Genomic DNA, 18,378 nt, shown 5'->3' with positions numbered 1-18,378 from the left:
GACTGGTGAGTTTTCTTTCCCAGGGAAAATGGCCAAAGGTTGTGCCCTGGGGCCCCTGGCCCAGGGCTTGGCACCTGAATGCAAAAAATCCTTATATCGAAGGATGGACCCCAGACAGAATGTTGTCCCCACCTCAGACTTGTGCTGCCTTGATAGACCAAGGGAGCCCTACAAACTGACATCAGGAACCTGGACTGGTGAGTTTTCATTCCCAGGGTAAATGGCGAAAGGATGTGCCCAGGCGCCGCTGGGCCTGGGCTGGAACCTGACTGCCAAATATCCTTATATCGAAGGATGGAGCCCAGACCGAATGTTGTCCCCTCCTCAAACTTGTGCTGTCTTGATAGACCCAAGTGAGCCCTACAAACTGACATCAGGAACCTGGACTGGTGAGTTTTCTTTCCCAGGGAAAATGTCCAAAGGATGTGCCCAGGGGGCCCCTGGCCCTGGGCTCCAGCCTGACTTCAAAAGATCCTTATATCAAAGGATGGACCCCATACGGATGCTGTCCCCACCTCAAACTTGTGCTGCCCTGATAGACCCAAGGGAGCCCTACAACCTGACATCAGGAACTTGGACTGATGAGGTTTATTTCCCAGGAAAATGAGCAAAGGATGTGTTCAGGGGGCCCCTGGCTTGCGCTGGGCACCTGACGGCAAAATATCCATATATCGAAGTTTGGACCTCAGACCGAAGGTGTCTCCTCCTCAAAATTGTGCTGCCCTGATAGACCCAAGGGAGCCCTACAAACTGACATCAGGAACCTGGACTGGTGAGTTTTCATTCTTAGGGAAAATGGCCAAAGGATGTGCACAGGGGCTGCTGGGACTGGGCTGGTCATCTGACTGCAAAAAATCCTTATATCGAAACATGGACCCCAGACCGAATGTTGTCCCCACCTCAAACTTGTGCTGCCTTGATAGACCAAGGGAGCCCTAGAAAATGGCATCAGGAACCTGGACTGGTGAGTTTTCATTCCCAGGGAAAATGGCGAAAGGATGTGCCCCGGCGCCGCTGGGCCTGGGCTGGAACCTGACTGCCAAATATCCTTATATCGAATGATGGAGCCCAGACTGAAGTTGTCCCCTCCTCAAACTTGTGCTGTCTTGATAGACCCAAGGGAGCCCTACAAACTGACATCAGGAACTTGGACTGGTGAGTTTTCTTTCCCAGGGAAAATGGCCAAAGGATGTGCCCAGGGGGCCCCTGGCACTGGGCTCCAGCCTGACTTCAAAAGATCCTTATATCGAAGGATGGACCCCATACGGATGCTGTCCGATCCTCAAACTTGTGGTGCCCTGATAGACCCAAGGGAGCCCTACAAACTGACATCAGCAACCTGGACTGGTGAGTTTTCTTTCCCAGGGAAAATGGCCAAAGGATGTGCCCAGGGGCCCCTGGACCTGGGCTGGGCACCTGACTGCAAAAAATCCTTTTATCGAGGAATGGATCCCAAAAGGACGTTGTCCCCACCTCTAAACTGTGCTGCCCTGATAGACCCAAGGGAGCCCTACAAACTGACATCAGGAACCTGGACTGGTGAGTTTTCTTTCCCAGGGAAAATGTCCAAAGGATGTGCCCAGGGGGCCCCTGGCCCTGGGCTCCAGCCTGACTTCAAAAGATCCTTATATCGAAGGATGGACCTCATACGGATGCTGTCCCCTCCTCAAACTTGTGCTGCCCTGATAGACCCAAGGGAGCCCTACAAACTGACATCAGGAACCTGGACTGGTGAGTTTTCTTTCCCAGGGAAAATGGCCAAAGGATTTGCCCATGGGCCCCTGGACCTGGGCTGGGCAACTGACTGCAAAAAATCCTTATATCGAATTTTGGACCCCTGATCGAATGTTATCCCCACCTCAAACTTGTGCTGCCCTGATAGACCCAAGGAAGCCCTACAAACTGACATCAGGAACCTGGACTGGTGAGTTTTCTTTCCCAGGGAAAATGGTCAAAGTATGTGCCCTGGGTTCCCCTAGCCCTGGGCTGGCACGTGTCTGCAAAATATCCATATAACGAAGTTTGGACCGCAGACAGAAGTTGTCCCCTCCTCAAAATTGTGCTGCCCTGATAGACCCAAGGGAGCCCTACAAACTGACATCAGGAACCTGGACTGGTGAGTTATCTTTCCCAGGGAAAATGGCCAAAGGATCTGCGCAGGGGGCCCAGGAGCCTGGGCTGGGAACCTGACTGCAAAAAATCCTTATATCGAAGGATGGATCCCAGACCGAAGTTGTACCCTCCTCAAACTTTTGCTGCCCTGATAGACCCAAGGGAGCCCTACAAACTGACATCAGGAACCTGGACTGGTGAGTTTTCTTTCCCAGGGGAAATGGCCAAAGGATGTGCCCAGGGGGCCCCTGGCCCTGGACTGGAACCTGACTGCAAAATATCCTTATATCGAAGGATGGATCGCAGACCGAATGTTCTACCCACATCAAACTTGTGCTGTCTTGATAAACCCAAGTGAGCCCTACAAACTGACATCAGGAACCTGGACTGGTGAGTTTTCTTTCCCGGGGAAAATGGTCAAAGGATGTGCCCTGGGGGCCCCTAGCCCTGGGCTGGCAGCTGTCTGCAAATAATCCATATATTGAAGTTTGGACCGCAGACAGAAGTTGTCCCCTCCTCAAAACTGTGCTGCCCTGATAGACCCAAGGGAGCCCTACAAACTGACATCAGGAACCTGGAGTGGTGAGTTTTCTTTCCCAGGGAAAATGGACAAAGGATGTGCCCAGGGGGCCCCTAGACCATGGCTGGGCACCTGACTGCAAAAAATCCTTTCATTGAGGAATTGATCCCAAAAGGACGTTGTCCCCACCTCAAAACTGTGCTGTCCTGATAGACCCAAGGGAGCCCTACAAACTGACATCAGAAACCTGGACTGGTGAGTTTTCTTTCCCAGGGAAAATGTCCAAAGGATGTGCCCAGGGGGCCCCTGGCCCTGGGCTCCAGCCTGACTTCAAAAGATCCTTATATCGAAGGATGCACCCCAGACCGAATGTTGTCCCCACCTCAAACTTGTGCTGCCCTGATAGACCCAAGGAAGCCCTACAAACTGACATCAGGAACCTGGACTGGTGAGTTTTCTTTCCCAGGGAAAATGGTCAAAGTATGTGCCCTGGGTGCCCCAAGCCCTGGGCTGGCACCTGTCTGCAAAATATCCATATATCGAAGTTTGGACCGCAGAAAGAAGTTGTCCCCTCCTCAAAATTGTGCTGCCCTGATAGACCCAAGGGAGCCCTACAAACTGACATCAGGAACCTGGACTGGTGAGTTTTCTTTCCCAGGGAAAATGGCCAAAGGATGTGCCCAGGGGCCCCTGGACCAGGGCTGGGCACCTGACTGCAAAAAATCCTTATATCGAAGGATGGACCCCAGACCGAATGTTGTCCCCACCTCAAACTTGTGCTGACCTGATAGACCCAAGGGAGGCCTACAAACTTACATCAGGAACCTGGACTGGTGAGTTTTCTTTCCCAGGGATAATGGCCAAAGGTTGTGCCCAGGGGCCCCTTGCCCTGCGCTGGGTCCTGACTGCAAACTATCCTTATATTGAAGGATGGATCGCAGACCGTAGTTGTCACCACCTCAAATTTGTGCTGCCCTGATAGACCCAAGGGAGCCCTACAAACTGACATCAGCAACCTGGACTGGTGAGTTTTCTTCCCCAGGGAAAATGGCCAAAGGTTGTGCCCAGGGGCCCCTGGCCCTGGGCTGGGCATCTGACTGCAAAAAATCCTTATATCGAAGTTTGGACCCCTGATCGAATGTTATCCCCACCTCAAACTTGTGCTGCCCTGATAGACCCAAGGGAGCCCTACAAACTGACATCAGGAACCTGGACTGGTGAGTTTTCTTTCCCAGGGAAAATGGCCAAAGGATGTGCCCAGGGGGCCCTAGACCTGGGCTGGGCACCTGTCTGCAAAAAATCCTTTTATTGAAGAATGGATCGCAAAACGAATTTGTCCCCACCTCAAAACTGTGCTGCCCTGATAGACCCAAGGGAGCCCTACAAACTGACATCAGGAACCTGGACTGGTGAGTTTTCTTTCCCAGGGAAAATGTCCAAATGATGTGCCCAGGGGGCCCCGGGCCTGGGCTCCACCCTGACTTCAACAGAACCTTATATCGAAGGACGGACCTCATACGGATGCTGTCCCCTCCTCAAACTTGTGCTGCCCTGATAGACCCAAGGGAGCCCTACAAACTGACATCAGCATCCTGGTCTGGTGAGTTTTCTTTCCCAGGGTAAATGGCCAAAGGATTTGCCCCGGGGCCCCTGGACCTGGGCTGGGCAACTGACTGCAAAAAATCCTTATATCGAAATTTGGACCCCAGACAGAATGTTGTCCCCACCTCAAACTTGTGCTGCCCTGAAAGACCCAAGGGAGCCCTACAACCTGACATCAGGAACTTGGACTGGTGAGTTTTATTTCCCAGGGAAAATGAGCAAAGGATGTGTCCAGGGGGCCCCTGGCTTGGGCTGCGAACCTGACGGCAAAATATCCATATATCGAAGTTTGGACCTAAGACCGAAGCTGTCCCCTCCCCAAAATTGTGCTGCCCTGATAGACCCAAGGGAGCCCTACAAAGTGACATCAGGAACCTGGACTGGTGAGGTTTCTTTCCCAGGGAAAATGGCCAAAGGTTGTGCCCAGAGGGCCCTGGGCCTGGGCTGGAACCTGACTGCAATATATCCATATATCAAAGGATGGATCGCAGACCGAAGTTGTCCGCACCTCAAACTTGTGCTGCCCTGATAGACCTAAGGGAGCCCTACAAACTGACATCAGCAACCTGGACTGGTGTGTTTTCTTTCCCAGGGGAAATGGCCAAATGATGTGCCCAGGGGCCACTGTCCCTGTGCTGGAACCTGACTGCAAAATATCCTTATATTGAAGGATGGACCCCAGAGCGAAGCTGTGCCCACCTCAAACTTGTGCTGCCCTGATAGACCCAAGGGAGCCCTACAAACTGACATCAGGAACCTGGACTGGTCAGTTTTCTTTCCCAGGGAAAATGGCCAAAGGATGTGCCCAGGGGCCCCTGGCCTTCGGCTGGGACCTGATTTCAAAATATCCTTATATCGAAGGATGGATCGCAGACCGAAGTTGTCCTTACCTCAAACATGTGCTGCCCTGATAGACCCAAGGGAGCCCTACAAACTGACATCAGCAACCTGGACTGGTGAGTTTTCTTTCCCAGGGAAAATGGCCAAAGGATGTGCCCAGGGGCCCCTGGACCTGGGCTGGGTCCTGAATGCAAAAATTTTTTACCAAAAGAAGAATCCCAGACTGAATGTTGTCCCCACCTCAAACTTGTGCTGCCCTGATAGACCCAAGGGAGCCCTACAAACTGACACCAGAAACCTGGTCTGGTGAGTTTTCTTTCCCAGGGAAAATGTCCAAAGTATGCGCCCAGGAGCCCCTGGCCCTGAGCTGGGCCCTGAATGTAAAAAATTGATGTTTGGACCCCAGACTGAATGTTGTCCCCACCTCGAATTTGTGCTGCCCTGATAGACCCAAGGGAGCCCTACAAACTGACATCAGGAACCTGGACTGGTGAGTTTTCTTTCCCAGGGAAAATGGCCAAAGGATGTTCCCAGGGGGCCCCTAGCCCTGGGCTGGGGTCTGTCTTCAAAAAATCCATATATCGAAATTTGGACCGCAGACAGAAGTTGTCCCCTCCTCAAAATTGTGGTGTCCTGATAGACCCAAGGGAGCCCTACAAACTGACATCAGGAACCTGGACTGGTGAGTTTTTTTCCCAGGGAAAATGGCCAAAGGATGTGCTGAGAGGGCCCTGGCCCTGGGCTGTGCACCTGACTGCAAAAAATCCTTATATCGAAGTTTGGACCACAGACCGAATGTATTCCCCACCTCAAACTTCTGCTGCCCTGATAGACCCAAGGGAGCCCTACAAACTGACATCAGGAACCTGGACTGGTGAGTTTTCTTTCCCAGGGAAAATGGCCAAAGGTTGTGCCCTGGGGCCCCTGGCCCAGGGCTTGGCACCTGAATGCAAAAAATCCTTATATCGAAGGATGGACCCCAGACAGAATGTTGTCCCCACCTCAGACTTGTGCTGCCTTGATAGACCAAGGGAGCCCTACAAACTGACATCAGGAACCTGGACTGGTGAGTTTTCATTCCCAGGGTAAATGGCGAAAGGATGTGCCCAGGCGCCGCTGGGCCTGGGCTGGAACCTGACTGCCAAATATCCTTATATCGAAGGATGGAGCCCAGACCGAATGTTGTCCCCTCCTCAAACTTGTGCTGTCTTGATAGACCCAAGTGAGCCCTACAAACTGACATCAGGAACCTGGACTGGTGAGTTTTCTTTCCCAGGGAAAATGTCCAAAGGATGTGCCCAGGGGGCCCCTGGCCCTGGGCTCCAGCCTGACTTCAAAAGATCCTTATATCAAAGGATGGACCCCATACGGATGCTGTCCCCACCTCAAACTTGTGCTGCCCTGATAGACCCAAGGGAGCCCTACAAACTGACATCAGCAACCGGGACTGGTGAGTTTTCTTTCCCAGGGAAAATGGCCAAAGGATGTGCCCAAGGGCCCCTGGAAAATTTGAGGTGGGGACAATTTCGGTCTGGGGTCCATCCTTCGATATAAGGATTTTTTGCAGTCAGGTGCCAAGCCCAGGGCCAGGGGGAACCTGGGCACATCCTTTGGACATTTTCCCTGGGAAAGAAAACTCACCAGTCCAGGTTCCTGATGTCAGTTTGTAGGGCTCCCTTGGGTCTATCAGGGCAGCACATGTTTGAGGTGGGGAATACTTTCGGTCTGTGGTCCAAACTTCGATATATGGATTTTTTGCAGACAGACCCCAGCCCAGGGCTAGGGGCCCCCTCGGAACATCCTTTGGCCATTTTCACTGTGAAAGAAAACTCACCAGTCCAGGTTCCTGATGTCAGTTTGTAGGGCTCCCTTGGGTCTATCAGGGCAGCACAAGTTTGAGATGGGGACAACATTCAGTCTGGGGTCCAAACTTCAATATAAGGATTTTTTACATTCAGGGCCCAGCTCAGGGCCAGGGGCTCCTGGGCACATACTTTGGCCATTTTCCCTGGGAAAGAAAACTCACCAGTCCAGGTTTCTGGTGTCAGTGTGTAGGGCTCCCTTGGGTCTATCAGGGCAGCACAAGTTTGAGGTGGGGACAACATTCAGTCTGGGGTTCTTCTTTCGGTAAAAAATTTTTGCATTCAGGACCCAGCCCAGGTCCAGGGGCCCCTGGGCACATCCTTTGGCCATTTTCCCTGGGAAAGAAAGCTCACCAGTCCAGGTTGCTGATGTCAGTTTGTAGGGCTCCCTTGGGTCTATCAGGGCAGCACATGTTTGAGGTGGGGACAACTTCGGTCTGCTATCCATCCTTCGATATAAGGATATTTTGAAATCAGGTCCCAGCCGAAGGCCAGGGGCCCCTGGGCACATCCTTTGGCCATTTTCCCTGGGAAAGAAAACTCACCAGTCCAGGTTCCTGATGTCAGTTTGTAGGGCTCCCTTGGGTCTATCGGGGCAGCACAAGTTTGAGGTGCGGACAACTTCGGTCTGCGATCCATCCTTTGATATAAGGATATATTGCAGTCAGGTTCCAGCCCAGGCCCAGGGCCCTCTGGGCACAACCTTTGGCCATTTTCCCTGGGAAAGAAAACACACCAGTCCAAGTTCCTGATGTCAGTTTGTAGGGCTCCCTTGGGTCTATCAGGGCAGCACAATTTTGAGGTGGGGACAACTTCGGTCTGGGGTCCATCCTTCGATATAAGGATTTTTTGCAGTCAGGTGCCAAGCCCAGGGCCAGGGGGAACCTGGGCACATCCTTTGGCCATTTTCCCTGGGAAAGAAAACTCACCAGTCCAGGTTGCTGATGTCAGTTTGTAGGCCTCCCTTGGGTCTATCAGGGCAGCACAAGTTTTAGGAGGGGACAGCATCCGTATGGGGTCCATCCTTCGATATAAGGATCTTTTGAAGTCAGGCTGGAGCCCAGTGCCAGGGGCCGGCTGGGCACATCCTTTGGCCATTTTCCCTGGGAAAGAAACCTCACCAGTCCAGGTTCCTGATGTCAGTTTGTAGGGCTCCCTTGGGTCTATCAGGGCAGCACAAGTTTGAGGTGGGGACAACTTCGTTCTTGCGATCCCTGCTTCGATGTAAGGATTTTTTGCAGTCAGATGACCAGCCCAGTCCCAGCGGCCCCTGGGCACATCCTTTGGCCATTTCCCCTAAGAATGAAAACTCACCAGTCCAGGTTCCTGATTTCAATTTGTAGGGCTCCCTTGGGTCTATCAGGGCAGCACAAGTTTGAGGTGGGGACAGCTTCGGTCTGGGATCCATCCTTCGATAAAAGGATTTTTGCAGTCAGGTTCCCAGCCCAGGCCCCTGGGCCCCCAGCGCAGATCCTTTGGCCATTTTCCCTGGGAAAGAAAACTCACCGGTCCATGTTGCTGATGTCAGATTGTAGGGCTCCCTTGGGTCTATCAGGGCAGCACATGTTTGAGGTGGGGACAGCTTCGGTCTGCGATCCATCCTTTGATATAAGGATATTTTGCAGTCAGGTGCCCAGCCCAGGGCCAGGGGCCCCTTGGCACAACCTTTTGCCATTTTCCCTGGGAAAGAAAACTCACCAGTCCAGGTTGCTGATGTCACTTTGTAGGGCTCCCTTGGGTCTATCAGGGCAGCACAAGTTTGAGGAGGGGACAGCTTCGGTCTGGGACCCATCCTTCGATAAAAGGATTTTTTGCTGTCAGTTGCCCAGCCCAGGTCCAGGGGCCCCTGGGCGCATCCTTTGGCCATTTTCCCTGGGAAAGAAAACTCAACAGTCCAAGTTCCTGATGTCAGTTTGTAGGGCTCCCTTGGGTCTATCAGGGCAGCACAAGTTTGAGGTGGGGATAACATTCGGTCTGTGGTCCAAACTTCGATATAAGGATTTTTTGCAGTCAGGTGCACAGCCCAGGGAAAGGGCCCTCTGAGCACCTCCTTTGGCCATTTTCCCTGGGAAAGAAAACTCACCGGTCCATGTTGCTGATGCCAGTTTGTAGGGCTCCCTTGGTTCTATCAGGGCAGCACATGTTTGAGGTGGGGACAACTTCGGTCTGCTATCCAACCTTCGATATAAGGATTTTTTGCAGTCAGGTGCCCAGCCCAGGGCCAGGGGCCCCTTGGCACAACCTTTGGCCATTTTCCCTGGGAAAGAAAACTCACCAGTCCAGGTTCCTGATTTCAATTTGTAGGGCTCCCTTGGGTCTATCAGGGCAGCACAAGTTTGAGGTGGGGACAACATTCGGTCTGTGGTCCAAACTTCGATATAAGTATTGTTTGCAGTCAGGTGCACAGCCCAGGGCCAGGGCCCTCTGAGCACATCCTTTGGCCATTTTCCCTGGGAAAGAAAACTCACCAGTCCAGGTTCCTGATGTCAATTTGTAGGGCTCCCTTGGGTCTATCAGGGCAGCACAAGTTTGAGGTGGGGACAACATTTTGTCTGTGGTCCAAACTTCGATATAAGGATTTTTTGCAGTCAGGTGCACAGCCCAGGGAAAGGGCCCTCTGAGCACCTCCTTTGGCCATTTTCCCTGGGAAAGAAAACTCACCAGTCCAGGTTCCTGATGTCAGTTTGTAGGGCTCCCTTGGGTCTATCAGGGCAGCACAATTTTGAGGTGGGGACAACGTCGGTCTGGGGTTCTTCTTTCGGTAAAAAATTTTTGCAGTCAGATTCCAGTCCGGGGCCAGGGGCCCCTGGGCACATCCTTTGGCCATTTTCCCTGGGAAAGAAAACTCACCAGTCCAGGTTCCTGATGTCAGTTTGTAGGGCTCCCTTGGGTCTATCAGGGCAGCACAAGTTTGAGGTGGGGATAACATTCGATCAGGGGTCCAAACTTCGATAAAAGGATTTTTTGCAGTCAGTTGCCCAGCCCAGGTCCAGGGGCCCCTGGGCACATCCTTTAGCCATTTTCCCTGGGAAAGAAAACTCACCAGTCCAGGTTCCTGATGTCAGTTTGTAGGGCTCCCTTGGGTCTATCAGGGCAGCACAAGTTTGAGGAGGGGACAGCTTCGGTCTGGGGTCCATCCTTCGATAAAAGGATTTTTTGCAGTCAGTTGCCCAGCCCAGGTCCAGGGGCCCCTGGGCACATCCTTTGGCCATTTTCCCTGGGAAAGAAAACTCACCAGTCCAGGTTCCTGATGTCAGTTTGTAGGGCTCCCTTGGGTCTATCAGGGCAGCACAAGTTTGAGGAGGGGACAGCTTCGGTCTGGGATCTATCCTTCAATATAAGGATTTTTTGCAGTCAGGTTCCCAGCCCAGGCCCCTGGGCCCCCAGCGCAGATCCTTTGGCCATTTTCCCTGGGAAAGAAAACTCACCGGTCCATGTTGCTGATGTCAGTTTGTAGGGCTCCCTTGGGTCTATCAGGGCAGCACATGTTTGAGGTGGGGACAGCTTCGGTCTGAGATCCATCCCTCGATATAAGGATATTTTGCAGTCAGGTGCCCAACCAAGGGCCAGGGGCCCCTTGGCACAACCTTTGGCCATTTTCCCTGGGAAAGAAAACTCACCAGTCCACGTTCCTGATGTCAATTTTTAGGGCTCCCTTGGGTCTATCAGGGCAGCACAAGTTTGAGGTGGGGACAACATTCGGTCTGTGGTCCAAACTTCGATATAAGGATTTTTTGCAGTCAGGTGCACAGCCCAGGGAAAGGGCCCTCTGAGCACCTCCTTTGGCCATTTTCCCTGGGAAAGAAAACTCACCGGTCCATGTTGCTGATGTCAGTTTGTAGGGCTCCCTTGGGTCTATCACAACAGTACAATTTTGAGGAGGGGACAACTTCTGTCTGCGGTCCAAACTTCGATATATGGATTTATTTCAGACAGACCCCAGCCCAGGGCTAGGGGCCCCCTGGGAACATCCTTTGGCCATTTTCACTGTGAAAGAAAAATCACCAGTCCAGGTTCCTGATGTCAGTTTGTAGGGCTCCCTTGGGTCTATCAGGGCAGCACATGTTTGTGGTGGGGACAGCTTCGGTCTGCGATCCATCCTTCGATATAAGGATATTTTGCAGTCAGGTGCCCAGCCCAGGGCCAGGGGCCCCTTGGCAAAATCTTTGGCCATTTTCACTGTGAAAGAAAACTCACCAGTCCAGGTTCCTGATGTCAGTTTGTAGGGCTCCCTTGGGTCTATCAGGGCAGCACAATTTTGAGGTGGGGACAACGTCGGTCTGGGGTTCTTCTTTCGGTAAAAAATTTTTGCAGTCAGATTCCAGTCCGGGGCCAGGGGCCCCTGGGCACATCCTTTGGCCATTTTCCCTGGGAAAGAAAACTCACCAGTCCAGGTTCCTGATGTCAGTTTGTAGGGCTCCCTTGGGTCTATCAGGGCAGCACAAGTTTGAGGTGGGGATAACATTCGATCAGGGGTCCAAACTTCGATAAAAGGATTTTTTGCAGTCAGTTGCCCAGCCCAGGTCCAGGGGCCCCTGGGCACATCCTTTAGCCATTTTCCCTGGGAAAGAAAACTCACCAGTCCAGGTTCCTGATGTCAGTTTGTAGGGCTCCCTTGGGTCTATCAGGGCAGCACAAGTTTGAGGAGGGGACAGCTTCGGTCTGGGGTCCATCCTTCGATAAAAGGATTTTTTGCAGTCAGTTGCCCAGCCCAGGTCCAGGGGCCCCTGGGCACATCCTTTGGCCATTTTCCCTGGGAAAGAAAACTCACCAGTCCAGGTTGCTGATGTCAGTTTGTAGGGCTCCCTTGGGTCTATCAGGGCAGCACAAGTTTGAGGAGGGGACAGCTTCGGTCTGGGATCTATCCTTCAATATAAGGATTTTTTGCAGTCAGGTGCCCAGCCCAGGCCCCTGGGCCCCCAGCGCAGATCCTTTGGCCATTTTCCCTGGGAAAGAAAACTCACCGGTCCATGTTGCTGGTGTCAGTTTGTAGGGCTCCCTTGGGTCTATCAGGGCAGCACATGTTTGAGGTGGGGACAGCTTCGGTCTGCGATCCATCCTTCGATATAAGGATATTTTGCAGTCAGGTGCCCAACCCAGGGCCAGGGGCCCCTTGGCACAACCTTTGGCCATTTTCCCTGGGAAAGAAAACTCACCAGTCCAGGTTCCTGATGTCAATTTGTAAGGCTCCCTTGGGTCTATCAGGGCAGCACAAGTTTGAGGTGGGGACATCATTCGGTCTGTGGTCCAAACTTCGATATAAGGATTTTTTGCAGTCAGGTGCACAGCCCAGGGAAAGGGCCCTCTGAGCACCTCTTTTGGCCATTTCCCCTGGGAAAGAAAACTCACCGGTCCATGTTGCTGATGTCAGTTTGTAGGGCTCCCTTGGGTCTATCAGGGCAGCACATGTTTGCGGTGGGGCAGCTTCGGTCTGCGATACATTTTTCGATATAAGGATATTTTGCAGTCAGGTGCCCAGCCCAGGGCCAGGGTCCTCTTGGCACAACCTTTGGCCATTTTCCCAGGGAAAGAAAACTCACCAGTCCAGGTTCCTGATTTCAATTTGTAGGGCTCCCTTGGGTCTATCAGGGCAGCACAAGTTTGAGGTGGGGACAACATTCGGTCTGTGGTCCAAACTTCGATAAAACGATTTTTTGCAGTCAGTTGCCCAGCCCAGGTCCAGGGGCCTCCTGGGCAAAACCTTTGGCCATTTTCCCTGGGAAAGAAAACTCACCAGTCCAGGTTCCTGATGTCAGTTTGTAGGGCTGCCTTGGGTCTATCAGGGCAGCACAAGTTTGAGGAGGGGACAGCTTCGGTCTGGGATCCGTCCTTCGATAAAAGGATTTTTGCAGTCAGGTTCCCAGCCCAGGCCCCTGTGCCCCCAGCGCAGATCCTTTGGCCATTTTCCCTGGGAAAGAAAACTCACCGGTCCATGTTGCTGATGTCAGATTGTAGGGCTCCCTTGGGTCTATCAGGGCAGCACATGTTTGAGGTGGGGACAGCTTCGGTCTGCGATCCATCCTTCGATATAAGGATATTTTGCAGTCAGGTGCCCAGCCCAGGGCCAGGGGCCCCTTGGCACAACCTTTGGCCATTTTCCCTGGGAAAGAAAACTCACCAGTCCAGGTTGCTGATTTCAATTTGTAGGGCTCCCTTGGGTCTATCAGGGCAGCACAAGTTTGAGGTGGGGACAACATTCGGTCTGTGGTCCAAACTTCGATAAAAGGATTTTTGCAGTCAGTTGCCCAGCCCAGGTCCAGGGGCCCCTGGGCACATCCTTTGGACATTTTCCCTGGGAAAGAAAACTCACCAGTCCAGGTTGCTGATGTCAGTTTGTAGGGCTCCCTTGGGTCTATCAGGGCAGCACAAGTTTGAGGAGGGGACAGCTTCGGTCTGGGACCCATCCTTCGATAAAAGGATTTTTTGCTGTCATTTGCCCAGCCCAGGTCCAGGGGCCCCTGGGCACATCCTTTGGCCATTTTCCCTGGGAAAGAAAACTCAACAGTCCAGGTTCCTGATGTCAGTTTGTAGGGCTCCCTTGGGTCTATCAGGGCAGCACATGTTTGAGGTGGGGACAGCTTCGGTCTGAGATCCATCCTTCGATATAAGGATATTTTGCAGTCAGGTGCCCAGCCCAGGGCCGGGGGCCCCATGGCACAACCTTTGGCCATTTTCCCTGGGAAAGAAAACTCACCAGTCCAGGTTCCTGATGTCAATTTTTAGGGCTCCCTTGGGTCTATCAGGGCAGCACAAGTTTGAGGTGGGGACAACTTCGGTCTGTGGTCCAAACTTCGATATAAGGATATTTTGCAGTCAGGTGCACAGCCCAGGGAAAGGGCCCTCTGAGCACCTCCTTTGGCCATTTTCCCTGGGAAAGAAAACTCACCGGTCCATGTTGCTGATGTCAGTTTGTAGGGCTCCCTTGGTTCTATCAGGGCAGCACAAATTTGAGGTGGGGACAACTTCGGTCTGCGATCCATCCTTCGATATAAGGATTTTTTGCAGTCAGGTGCCCAGCCCAGGGCCAGGGGCCCCTTGGCACAACCTTTGGCCATTTTCCCTGGGAAAGAAAACTCACCAGTCCAGGTTCCTGATGTCAGTTTGTAGGTCTCCCTTGGGTCTATCAGGGCAGCACAAGTTTGAGGTGGGGATAACATTGGATCAGGGGTCCAAACTTCGTTAAAAGGATTTTTTGCAGTCAGTTGCCCAGCCCAGGTCCAGGGGCCCCTGGGAACATCCTTTAGCCATTTTCCCTGGGAAAGAAAACTCACCAGTCCAGGTTCCTGATGTCAGTTTGTAGGGCTCCCTTGGCTCTATCAGGGCAGCACAAGTTTGAGGAGGGGACAGCTTCGGTCTGGGGTCCATCCTTCGATAAAAGATTTTTTTGCAGTCAGTTGCCCAGCCCAGGTCCAGGGGCCCCCTGGGCACATCCTTTGGCCATTTTCCCTGGGAAAGAAAACTCACCAGTCCAGGTTCCTGATGTCAGTTTGTAGGGCTCCCTTGGGTCTATCAGGGCAGCACAAGTTTGAGGAGGGGACAGCTTCGGTCTGGGATCTATCCTTCAATATAAGGATTTTTTGCAGTCAGGTTCCCAGCCCAGGCCCCTGGGCCCCCAGCGCAGATCCTTTGGCCATTTTCCCTGGGAAAGAAAACTCACCGGTCCATGTTGCTGATGTCAGTTTGTAGGGCTCCCTTGGGTCTATCAGGGCAGCACATGTTTGAGGTGGGGACAGCTTCGGTCTGAGATCCATCCTTCGATATAAGGATATTTTGCAGTCAGGTGCCCAACCAAGGGCCAGGGGCCCTTTGGCACAACCTTTGGCCATTTTCCCTGGGAAAGAAAACTCACCAGTCCACGTTCCTGATGTCAATTTTTAGGGCTCCCTTGGGTCTATCAGGGCAGCACAAGTTTGAGGTGGGGACAACATTCGGTCTGTGGTCCAAACTTCGATATAAGGATTTTTTGCAGTCAGGTGCACAGCCCAGGGAAAGGGCCCTCTGAGCACCTCCTTTGGCCATTTTCCCTGGGAAAGAAAACTCACCGGTCCATGTTGCTGATGTCAGTTTGTAGGGCTCCCTTGGGTCTATCACAACAGTACAATTTTGAGGAGGGGACAACTTCTGTCTGCGGTCCAAACTTCGATATATGGATTTATTGCAGACAGACCCCAGCCCAGGGCTAGGGGCCCCATGGGAACCTCCTTTGGCCATTTTCACTGTGAAAGAAAAATCACCAGTCCAGGTTCCTGATGTCAGTTTGTAGGGCTCCCTTGGGTCTATCAGGGCAGCACATGTTTGAGGTGGGGACAGCTTCGGTCTGCGATCCATCCTTCGATATAAGGATATTTTGCAGTCAGGTGCCCAGCCCAGGGCCAGGGGCCCCTTGGCAAAATCTTTGGCCATTTTCACTGTGAAAGAAAACTCACCAGTCCAGGTTCCTGATGTCAGTTTGTAGGGCTCCCTTGGGTCTATCAGGGCAGCACAATTTTGAGGTGGGGACAACGTCGGTCTGGGGTTCTTCTTTCGGTAAAAAATTTTTGCAGTCAGATTCCAGTCCGGGGCCAGGGGCCCCTGGGCACATCCTTTGGCCATTTTCCCTGGGAAAGAAAACTCACCAGTCCAGGTTGCTGATGTCAGTTTGTAGGGCTCCCTTGGGTCTATCAGGGCAGCACATGTTTGAGGTGGAGACAACTACGGTCTGGGATCCATCCTTCGATATAAGGATATTTTGAAATCAGGTCCCAGCCCAGGGCCAGGGCCCTCTGAGCACATCCTTTGGCCATTTTCCCTGGGAAAGAAAACTCACCAGTCCAGGTTGCTGATGTCAGTTTGTAGGGCTCCCTTGGGTCAATCAGGGCAGCACAATTTTGAGGTGGGGAGAGCTTCGGTCTGGGGTCCATCCTTCGATATAAGGATATTTTGCAGTCAGTTTCCAGCACAGGGACAGTGGCCCCTGGGCACATCCTTTGGCCATTTTCCCTGGGAAAGAAAACTCACCAGTCCAGGTTGCTGATGTCAATTTGTAGGGCTCCCTTAGGTCTAACAGGGCAGCAAAAGTTTGAGGTGCGGACAACTTCGGTCTGCGATCCATCCTTTGATATACGGATATATTGAAGTCAGGTTCCAGCCCAGGCCCCGGGCCCTCTGGGCACAACCTTTGGCCATTTTCCCTGGGAAAGAAAACTCACCAGTCCATGTTCCTGATGTCAGTTTGTAGGGCTCCCTTGGGTCTATCAGGGCAGCACAAGTTTGAGGTGGGGACAACTTCGCTCTGGGGTCCAAACTTTGATATATCGATTTTTTGCAGTCAGGTGCCAAGCCCAGGGCCAGGGGCACGTGGCCACATCCTTTGGCCATTTTCCCTGGGAAAGAAAACTCACCAGTCCAGGTTCCTGATGTCACTTTGTAGGGGTCCCTTGGGTCTATCAGGGCAGCACATGTTTGAGGAGGGCACAGCATCCATATGTGGTCCATCCTTTGATATAAGGATCTTTTGAAGTCAGGCTGGAGCCCAGGGCCAGGGGCCCCCTGGGCACATCCTTTGGCCATTTTCCCTGGGAAAGAAAACTCAACAGTCCAGGTTCCTGATGTCACTTTGTAGGGCTCCCTTGGGTCTATCAGGGCAGCACAAGTTTGAGGTGGGGACAACATTCGGTCTGGGGTCCATCCTTCGATAAAAGGATTTTTTGCAGTCAGGTGCCCAGCCCAGTTCCAGGGGCCCCTTGGCACATCCTTTGGCCATTTTCCCTGGGAAAGAAAACTCACCAGTCCAGGTTGCTGATGTCAGTTTGTAGGGCTCCCTTGGGTGTATCCGGGCAGCACAATTTTGAAGAGGGGACAATTTCTGTCTGCGGTCCAAACTTCGATATATGGATTTTTTGCAGACAGGCACCAGCCCAGAGCTAGGGGCCCCCCGGGCACATCCTTTGGCCATTTTCCCTGGGAAAGAAAACTCACCAGTCCAGGTTCCTGATGTCAGTTTGTAGGGCTCCCTTGGGTCTATCAGGGCAGCACAAGTTTGAGGTGGGGACAACATTCGGTCTGGGGTCCATCCTTCGATATAAGGATTTTTTGCAGTCAGGTGCCTAGCCCTGCTCCAGGGGCCCCTGGGCACATCCTTTGGCCATTTTCCCTGGGAAAGAAAACTCACCAGTCCAGGTTGCTGATGTCAGTTTGTAGGGCTCCCTTGGGTCTATCAGGTCAGCACATGTTTGAGGTGGGGACAACTTCTGTCTGCGGTCCAAACTTCGATATATGGATTTTTTGAAGTCAGGCTGGAGCCCAGGGCCAGGGGCCCCCTTGGCACATCCTTTGGCCATTTTCCCTGGGAAAGAAAACTCACCAGTCCAGGTTCCTGATTTCAATTTGTAGGGCTCCCTTGGGTCTATCAGGGCAGCACAAGTTTGAGGTGGGGACAACATTCGGTCTGTGGTCCAAACTTCGATATAAGGATTTTTTGCAGTCAGGTGCACAGCCCAGGGAAAGGGCCCTCTGAGCACCTCCTTTGGCCATTTTCCCTGGGAAAGAAAACTCACCGGTTCATGTTGCTGATGTCAGTTTCTAGGGCTCCCTTGGGTCTATCAGGGCAGCACATGTTTGAGGTGGGGACAGCTTCGGTCTGCGATCCATCCTTCGATATAAGGATATTTTGCTGTCAGGTGCCCAGCCCAGGGCCAGGGGCACCTTGGCACAACCTTTGGCCATTTTCCCTGGGAAAGAAAACTCACCAGTCCAGGTTCCTGATGTCAATTTGTAGGGCTCCCTTGGGTCTATCAGGGCAGCACAAGTTTGAGGTGGGGACAACATTTGGTCTGTGGTCCAAACTTCGATATAAGGATTTTTTGCAGTCAGGTGCACAGCCCAGGGAAAGGGCCCTCTGAGCACCTCCTTTGGCCATTTTCCCTGGGAAAGAAAACTCACCGGTCCATGTTGCTGATGTCAGTTTGTAGGGCTCCCTTGGGTCTATCACAACAGTACAATTTTGAGGAGGGGACAACTTCTGTCTGCGGTCCAAACTTCGATATATGGATTTATTGCAGACAGACCCCAGCCAAGGGCTAGGGGCCCCCTGGGAACATCCTTTGGCCATTTTCACTGTGAAAGAAAAATCACCAGTCCAGGTTCCTGATGTCAGTTTGTAGGGCTCCCTTGGGTCTATTCAGGGCAGCACATGTTTGTGGTGGGGACAGCTTCGGTCTGCGATCCATCCTTCGATATAAGGATATTTTGCAGTCAGGTGCCCAGCCCAGGGCCAGGGGCCCCTTGGCAAAATCTTTGGCCATTTTCACTGTGAAAGAAAACTCACCAGTCCAGGTTCCTGATGTCAGTTTGTAGGGCTCCCTTGGGTCTATCAGGGCAGCACAATTTTGAGGTGGGGACAACGTTGGTCTGGGGTTCTTCTTTCGGTAAAAAATTTTTGCAGTCAGATTCCAGTCCGGGGCC

This window comes from Lonchura striata, chromosome 2 (genome assembly GCF_050655825.1).
Source record: "Lonchura striata isolate lonStrDom1 chromosome 2, ASM5065582v1, whole genome shotgun sequence".
Lineage (NCBI taxonomy): Eukaryota > Metazoa > Chordata > Aves > Passeriformes > Estrildidae > Lonchura > Lonchura striata.
Note: the sequence above shows the minus strand (reverse complement) of the source record.